This window comes from Bison bison, unplaced genomic scaffold (assembly GCF_000754665.1).
Source record: "Bison bison bison isolate TAMUID 2011002044 unplaced genomic scaffold, Bison_UMD1.0 scf7180017864324, whole genome shotgun sequence".
Lineage (NCBI taxonomy): Eukaryota > Metazoa > Chordata > Mammalia > Artiodactyla > Bovidae > Bison > Bison bison.
In genome coordinates, this window is record NW_011494896.1 from 10,078,931 (window position 1) to 10,087,576 (window position 8,646).

Here is an 8,646-nt window from a genome sequence, read left to right on the forward strand (position 1 = left end):
AAAAGACTCTGATGCTGGGAGGGATTGGGGGCAGGAGGAGAAGGGGACGACAGAGGCTGAGATGGCTGGATGGCATCACTGACTCGATGGACATGAGTTTGAGTGAACTCCGGGAGATGATGATGGACAGGGAGGCCTGGCATGCTGCGATTCACGGGGTCACAAAGAGTCGGACATGACTGAGCGACTGAACTGAACTGAACTGAAGATGCCTTCTCATGCTCTGACCGTGAAAACCGCCCTTCTAAGTTTTCCTCCTCTTTTTCTCTCTTACCCCTAAACCCCCCTGAAGGCAATTCCCTGGCCACGTCCAAGCCACTTCTTGCCCAGCATCTCCTGGCTCACCCTCCTTCCCGTCTGTTTCCCCCTTGGTCCTTCATCTCCAGCTGCCTTCTTCCATCACTCTCAGCTCCCCATGTCTGCACCTGTCTTCCACATCCCCCTAGCAAAACCCAGGGTTAGTCCAGCTACTCACTGTCCCTGATCTTATGGCCAGGCCTCAGAGTGCTGCAACCCAAATCACATCATGCTCACGCTCTTTAGCCTCTCCTGAGCCCTTCCAGCTGCAGTTCATCCTGTACTTTGTGAGTTCTTGTGCTCAGTCCCCAAGGGGCTCTTTCAAATGTCCATATCTCTCCATCAGCATCCTGCTCAGTGGAGGGTCCTCCTTCACTGAGAATCCCGAGGCCATGGATTAAGGCTCTCTCATCATCCTTGCCTGTGCCCCACACAGGTCTCTGTTGCTCACCTCTCCCGAGGGCACGAGGCACAGGAAGCCTGTCCTCCTGATTAGGCTCCACGTCCAGTCCTCTCCAGTTCTTGAGAGGCACCTCAGTTGCCTACACCCTCCCCTTGCTTTCCCCAGTATCTTCAAACTTCACCCCTTTCCCCTGGCTCTTCTAGAACATAAACATAAAATAGTTGCCATATTCAGAACTTGCCTGTAGCTCAGACGGTGAAGAATCTGCCTGCAATGCAGGAGACCCGGGTTCGATCCCTGGGTCAGGAAGATCCTCTGGAGGAGGGAATGGCAGTCCTCTCCAGTATTCTTATCTGGAGAATCCCATGGACAGAGGAGCCTGGCAGACTACAGTCCATGGGGTTGCAAAGTCAGACACGACTGAGCAACTAACACTACTGCTGCTCTACAAAAGGTGTGCGTGACATTAGGCGCATTACATGATGTTCGTTTCAGTCCCACTTGAGCGTGAGATGTTGGTGTCTCTATTTTGCGGATGAGAAAGCTGAGGCACAGAAAGTTGGAGTAACTTGCCCATGTCACACAATAGATGGATGGGTGGATAGGTGAACGGATGGATGGATGGAAGATGGATGGATGAATGGGCAGTTAGATGGCCTGTTGACTGAATAGCTGATTGGATGATGGGTAGATGGACAGTTGGATGGGCTGATGGACAGGCAGATAGATGAATGGAGGTTGAAAAGACAGATAGAGAGACAAACGAAAGGAAGAGTACTGAACACGATGTAAACATTGAGTCAGGGTGAAAAAGGAGACTCAGATTCTGATTTCAGAGATTCGCTAGTCTAGCTAGGGTGATGATATAATACATAATTAACAAGGACGTATGTCACATTACATCTGAGGTTTTACCTAAATCAGATCCCGCTGCTTACAGACCGAAAGAGTTGTGTTAATCATAGTCACCTTTCATTCTAGCTAACTGCCTCTGAGCAAGTCACTTAATTTCTCCAAGCTGTTTGCTCAGTGATGATAAGGGAGTACAAATATAACCGCAGGGGTGTTGTGAGAATTTAGTGAGATGCTATTTGGGTGCCGTCAACAGTGGTTCTATAATTTGCCCTTATTTTTTGCCCCAAATGCTGGTTAGTGTGGGGACACACTTAAAGTATCCAAGGACTTCATGAGAAATTCCCTAAGGAATTTTCAAGGACCAGGATTTCAGACAAATTCCCCAAACTGTGCACTAACCCAGATGAGCTAGTGATGCAACGGAAAGTCCTAGTGGAAACCATTTAAAATTCAGTTCAGTTCAGTTCATCTCAGTCGCTCAGTCATGTCCAGCTCTCTGTGACCCCATGGACTGCAGCACGCCAGGCCTCCCTGTCCATCACCAACTCCCAGAGCTTGCTCAAACTCATGTCCATCGAGTCAGTGATGCCATTTAAAATTATTTAACGCTTACTAAAATTTCTTGAGATCACTCTAAGAAACTCAGATCCTAAGCAGAATAGAACAGTTCTCGCTATTATCCCTTTTAATGCCACATACAGACTTATTACAGTCTTCCCGAGAGGTCACAGCTCTACTTTCACATCCCTGGAATTTAAAGACAGCTTCACCTACATCTGTTCCTTGCTCAGGAAGAAGGCGCACAGATCATTGCATGAGGTCCCCTCTATCTCCCACTTTTGTCAATTTTGAGCATCTTTCCAAGTGGAAGAAATTTTACAGGAAAATTATATATAAGTCTCTCCCTTTGGAGGAAAGACACAGTCTCCCTTGCCAGTTATTTTAATGAAGAGGATTGTAAAGTAAATCCAGACAAATTAAAACATAGCTGTGATAGGTCCCAGGCTTTGTCCAGGTTCATATGGGGATTAACATTTAATGAGAGGAGCCTGGGGCAGCCTTTCTCTCATGTATACACTTTGGAGCACAGTTAACCAACAGCCAAACCATATATATTTCCCAACCTCTTCATCATGTGTCCACCTGCTTCTGCATCATAGAAAGGGGATGGGTGTGGGCATTGGTGTGAAGGAAGATGTGAGTGAGCGTGTAAAAACTGAGACACTTTAAGGTTGCAAGCTCCAGTCAGATGTTGGAGAAGATAAGTTTCTAAGTTAAATACAAAGGAGACTGAACCCCTGTGTGACTATATTTAACCAAGTAAATTTGATACAATATGGTGCTGAGGTAGAGTTGAGCCAACTGATATAACATCTCTTCCATGAGTTTTTTTTTTTTTTTTTAAATTCATCTGTTCTTTCAGCAAATATTTATTGAAAGCACATGCTGTGCCAGGTCTGGTGCCTGCTGCCAGGGACCGAAGATTGAATAAATGCTAGAGCCTGCTGGCAGGCGGGCTTCCAGTCTAAAGAGGAGATAGACACAGATGCCAGTGAGGCAGGGCACAGGCCAGGTGGGGAAGGGGAGGTGCTCTGGGTGTGGCTTTTCCCAGCAGAAAAGCTAAGGTGTTCTTGGGCCTGACCTGGTTTGTCCCCAAGGCCCTGCACAGTTGAGTCAAGAGCTTTACAGACTTGGAATGAGAACTTTGGGACAGTTAGGGATTTCCACCTGATTTCAAGAGGAAGCCGAGTGACACGCATAGATGGTTTTGAAGGCTGTTTTGTCTTGGCTGGCGGTGCTGTGCTGTGTAACTTCACACCCAAAGTTTGAGGCCCCTGCTAGAGACTGGTTTGCTGTTGAGGGAGGTGCACCCCTTCCAGGCGACTCAGAGCTGACTGATACTGGGTGTCTGGTTGACTTTGTTCAATCGCTAAGTCATATCTGACTGTTTGCAACTCCATGGACTGCAGCTCACCAGGCTCCTTTGTCCCTCACTGTCTCCCAAAGTTTACTGAGATTCATGTCCATTGAGTCAGTGACACTATCTCACCATCTCATTCTTTGCCATCTTCTCCTCCTCCTGCCTTCAATCTTTCCCAGCATCAAGGTCTTTTCCAATGAGTCAGCTCTTCACATCAGGTGGCCAAAGTATTAGAGCTTCAGCTTCAGCATCAGTCCTTCCAATGAATATTCAGGACTGATTTCCTTTAGGATGGACTGGTTTGATCGCCTCGCTGTCCAAGGGACTCTCAAGAGTCTTCTCCAGCACCCCAAATCAAAAGCATCAATTTTTCAGTACTCAGCCTTCTTTATGGTCCGACTCTCACAATTGTACATGACTACTGGAAAAACAGGACGCCTTTGGGTCCCCATCAATCAGTTGTGTGCATAACAGAATGTACATGGCACAGTTTACAGAGCACATTTCATAACAAGTTACACATTTGCCCTTTCCTTCCATTATCACTCACTCAGTAGGGGACCATTACTGCTCTCCCCATTTAGGGGGAGATATATGATGCATAGAGATTAAGCAGTTCTCCCAAGGACTCCACGAGAACCCAAGGAGACTGGGCAGCCGAAGTCTGAACCCAAGTCTACTCTGTGGATTGTGTACCCTATAGTACATCAAAGGATTCCACCAGGCCCCAGTCTTCCAGCATTTTGTCAGAAAGTACTGATGTGAATCACGTGACTGTCCCCTAGCCTTTATCACATGCTTGCTTGTGTCAGATACGTTACATAAGTCAGAATTCACATCTGAACCGCATTGCACCACACCCCGTTTCCTTTCTTATATGAATATGTGTGTGCAGTTTATATCCTGACTGTGTGCCAGGCTCCACGCTAGAAGCTTCACTTCCATTCATCTTAACTCATTTAACTGCATTAGGTTACACGCATCTGCCATGCTAGGATGTCACTTCTTAGAGTCAGGAAAGAGCCGTGTCTGTCATGCTCACCATGGGATCCCCCAGTGCCCGCTGGGAGCAAAGAAATTCGGCAAACAAGTCTCTGCAGTAGTCAGTGTCATCCACAGTTTACAACTGAGGAAACTTGAGCTGTAGGAGCTCTGACCGGACGTTCACAGAGTGCCACTTACATTATGTAAAAGGTGCAGGAGAGCTCAAAGCACATTCTTTCGCATCATTCTGTTTGGTTTTCACCAACCACTCCGGGAAGTTACATCTGCTTTAATGCCAAAGCAGAATCGAAAAAGGAAAAACAAAGCAGTTCCTTTTATTTCAAGGAGAAAAAAATAATAATAATTGAGGAATATAAAAGCATAACAACGGGCCTGCCTCTTGTGGCTGAACGAGAAAGTAGTCTCAGGCTTCCGCTCCCTCCACGAGGCAGCGCGTCTCCTGCACTCAGGCGGGAAGCGCATCTTCAGAAGAGAACCTCAGACCGACAGACTGTGTTGCACCCCATAAACATCACGGTCACCCCGTTCAGGCCCCTTCCATTAAAATGTGCAAGAGCTCACAGCCCAGCTTGTAAAAGGACTGATGGAGGGGTACCCAGCCACCAGGCAACCTCAGCTTCGTGCCAGGGCAGCATGTCTCGTGTAAACTGGTGGTAAACGGATGTTTACCATTTTGTTTGGAGGGACAGCCCTGCAGTCTCCAGAGGAGAAAAGTAGGCTCGACTGATGGGGGAAACTCTGTGTAAAGAATCTCATTGCATTTCACACACAGCCAGGGTCGGTCTGACCTGAAACATAACGAAGGATAAGCAACAAGACCAGGAACAGGGGCACATCTTCTGGAAGAACCAGAAGGTTCGCTTGGAGGAGAGCCCGCCCCTGTCCAGTCTGGGACCACATCTGTGAAACGTCTGTCCTGCAGTGGTGTGCTGAGGATTGTCAGAATGAGGCGAAAGGACCAGAGGAACACTCGACCTTGTCGAATCCCTTATGTGCTCTGGGTCTCAGGAGCCTCACCTATTGGAAGGATAATAGCCAAGTGTTCACACAGCATTGCTGTGATAGTTAATTGAGGAACTGTACGTGAAAAGGGCTTTGTGAACTGTGAAACCTAATTTAAGTGCTACGGTATTAAGCAGAAGTGACTTTCCCCCACATTATCTCATTTGATCTAACACCAGGCCTATAAGATTGTTGAAGTGGGATTTATTTATCCTCATTTTACAGAAATGAAATCGAGATTTAGTGAACTGCGTAACTGGCACCTTGAAGATTACCCCGCCAGTAAGGGACAAAGCCAAGAACAGATCCCGAATCTGTCTGATCCTAAGATCCAGGATTCTTTATTCATTGCACATAAGCAGAAAGGTGCCGAAGTGAGTAACAGCTGTAAATCACTCAGATGATCGTAGCAATCAGTTTGTGCTTTCTCTGCTCAGCGATCTCCTGGGGGCAGAGACTGTGTCCTATCAAGCTCTGTGTTCCCAGCACCAGGCACAGTCTCTGGCACAAAGCAGGCAGGCGTGGACTAAATCAGGATAAACTGTACATCAGTTTATCAGGGCTGTGTCCCCTCTGGAGTGGGTGCTGTCACCATTCCCATTTTGCAGAGGAAGGAAGTGAAGCTCAGAGCAGTTGAATCTGCTGTCTAAGATTCCACAGTGGGCAGAACCAAGCTTTGGAGTCATACCTGATCCCAAGTCTTTAGGTCTTTCATGCACACTGCCTCCAAGTTAATTAGTAAAAGAATGAACTAACCAATAGTGAGGACCTGAAGTGAGACCCTCAAATGCTGGGGAAGACCTGCCTCTTCTGCTCTCAACCCTGTGACCTCCAAGTGCCCCACGACCCCCAGCACCGAGACTATGAAACTCAAGTGCCCCACGGCCCCCAACACCAAGGCTCTGGCCCATGCAGCCTGTCCCTCTCCAGGCTCACACCTCAGTGAATAGAAGCGTTGTTTGCAGCTTAGTTTCACACCATAAACTGCCGCCTGGGAGATGCGCTAAGTAAACCCAAACGAAGGCTAAGCTGACCTTCCCTCAAGCTCTCAGGTGGAGGTCTCAGGTGGAGGTCTCTGAGTACGGGCCCGCCTCCAGAGGCACCTGGGTGGATGTCCTTGTAGCGCTGTGCCGTAGGGCTAGAAATTTCAGACTCGAGACATGGGGAGGCCCAGGGACCCGAGACTGTTGGTCTTCATCTTAAGGGAAGTCCAGCACGCTGTCCATGGGAGCGAGAAGGGAAGGAAGCTTGAAGAACACCTTGAGAAATCCCCCTTCCTGGAGGGCTGCTGGCTGTCCTGACACTGCTCCACAGCCACACCCTCACTCGGGGAGTTTTCACAGCAGACAGACAGGCCTGGACTGACTGTCAGCCAGGCTGAGCAGGGTGTACCTGAATTGTTTTATATTCTTTGGCACCAGTAACCACAGGCACTCATGGATTTGTTATCCAACAAACCTTAATTAAGGGTCTTTCTGTGCCAAGAACCATGCTGGGTATCAGGCCTAGAGGCGATCAGAATTCACCCAGCCTCAGGGTGTCCTGTGTCTGACAGTGACACACACAGAAATGGAAGAGCAGTCTACCATGTCATCTGGAAAGGCATCGAAGCAAGACAGCCGCTGCTGGGTGAATCGTGGGCGACTTCTCAGAGGAGGAGGGGCCCAGCCCTGGGGATGGATGATGCTGTGCAACATGGAGGATGTTTACATCGGAGACTCCCAGGTCTCAGTTGCCATCTGGTTCCCCCTGCAGTTGATGAGGGAGCTGACACCCAGAGATGACAAGTGACCTCCCCAAGGTCACGCAGCAGATCAGTGGCTGAGCAGGCATGAACCTTGCAAACCCAGTCCTTGGACATCCAGTGACATCCATCACTGTCCTGAGAAATCTTTCTTGAGTTAGTGATCTTGCCACACCATTTCTCATTATCCACTTCTACTGGCCCCGATGGGCAGTAGAAATGCTGAGAGGCAGCATCACCAGCAAAGTCAAGGAACCTGACCAGGGTCACAGAGCTTCTGCTCCTGAACCTGGCATAGAGACCAAATCCCCTGGCTCCAGGTCAGGGCTCTTTCCTCACATTTCCCAGCAGCCTCTTTCTCCTCTGGGTAGCCAAGAAACCTGGCGTGGTACCGTAGGCACACCCTCCCTGTCTAGCTAGTTTGCTGGCCAAGATGTCAGGTGTAGGAACACCTCAGATACAGACACTCTTACTATTGTTTTCTTTTTTTAACTCTTGGGTATTTTTCAGTTAAGTTCGGTCACTCAGTCATGTCCAATTCTCTGCAACCCCATGGACTGCAGCACACCAGGCTTCCCTGTCCATCACCAACTCCCAGAGCTTGCTCAGACTCATGTCCATCAAGTCAGTAATGCCATCCAACCATCACATCCTCTGTTGTCCCCTTCTCCTCCTGCCTTCAGTCTTTCCCAGTACCAGGGTCTTTTCCAGTGTGTCAGCTCTTCACATCAGGTGGCCAAAGTATTGGAGTTTCGGCTTCAGCATCAGTCCTTCCAGTGAATATTCAGGACTGATTTGCTTTAGGATGGACTGGTTTGATCTCCTTGCAGTCCAAGGGATTCTCAAGAGTCTTCTCCAACACCACAGTTCAAAAGCATCAATTCTTCGGCGCTCAACTTTGCTTATGGTCTAGCTCTCACATGCATACATGACTACTGGAAAAACCATAGCTTTGACTAGACAGACCTTTGTCAGTAATGTCTCTGCTTCTTAATATGTTGTCTAGATTGGTCATAGCTTTTCTTCCAAGGAGCAGGCATCTTTTAATTTCATGGCTGCAGTCACCATCTGCAGTGATTTTGGAGTCCAAGAAGTTAAAGTCTCTCATTGTTTCCATTGTTTCCCCATCTATTTGCCATGAAGTGATGGGAACAGATGCCATAATCTTCATTTTTGAATGTTGAATTTTAAGCCAGCTTTTTCACTCTCCTTTTCACTTGAACATTTTAGCCATTGCCTCATAGATTAAGATGAAAGTTCTGAGCCTCTGAGATCTAATTTTATTTTCTTTCCTTTTTCAAAAGTACTTAAACTGTTAGTAACTTTGAAATCAGAAGTACAGCTTGGAAGGGGTAATAGGCAAATGCAACTTGATGTGGGTGTCAATCAGTCTAATTGGAAAGAAATTTAAGGTGTTGG

The 8,646-nt window shown here is 47.8% G+C and overlaps 1 protein-coding gene across 1 annotated transcript in view; it reads left to right on the top strand.

Moving 5' to 3' along the window:
- The window catches only part of TENM4 (teneurin transmembrane protein 4), an 858,900-nt gene that overhangs the window by 712,450 nt on the left and 137,804 nt on the right, over positions 1-8,646 (top strand). The window lies entirely within an intron of this gene.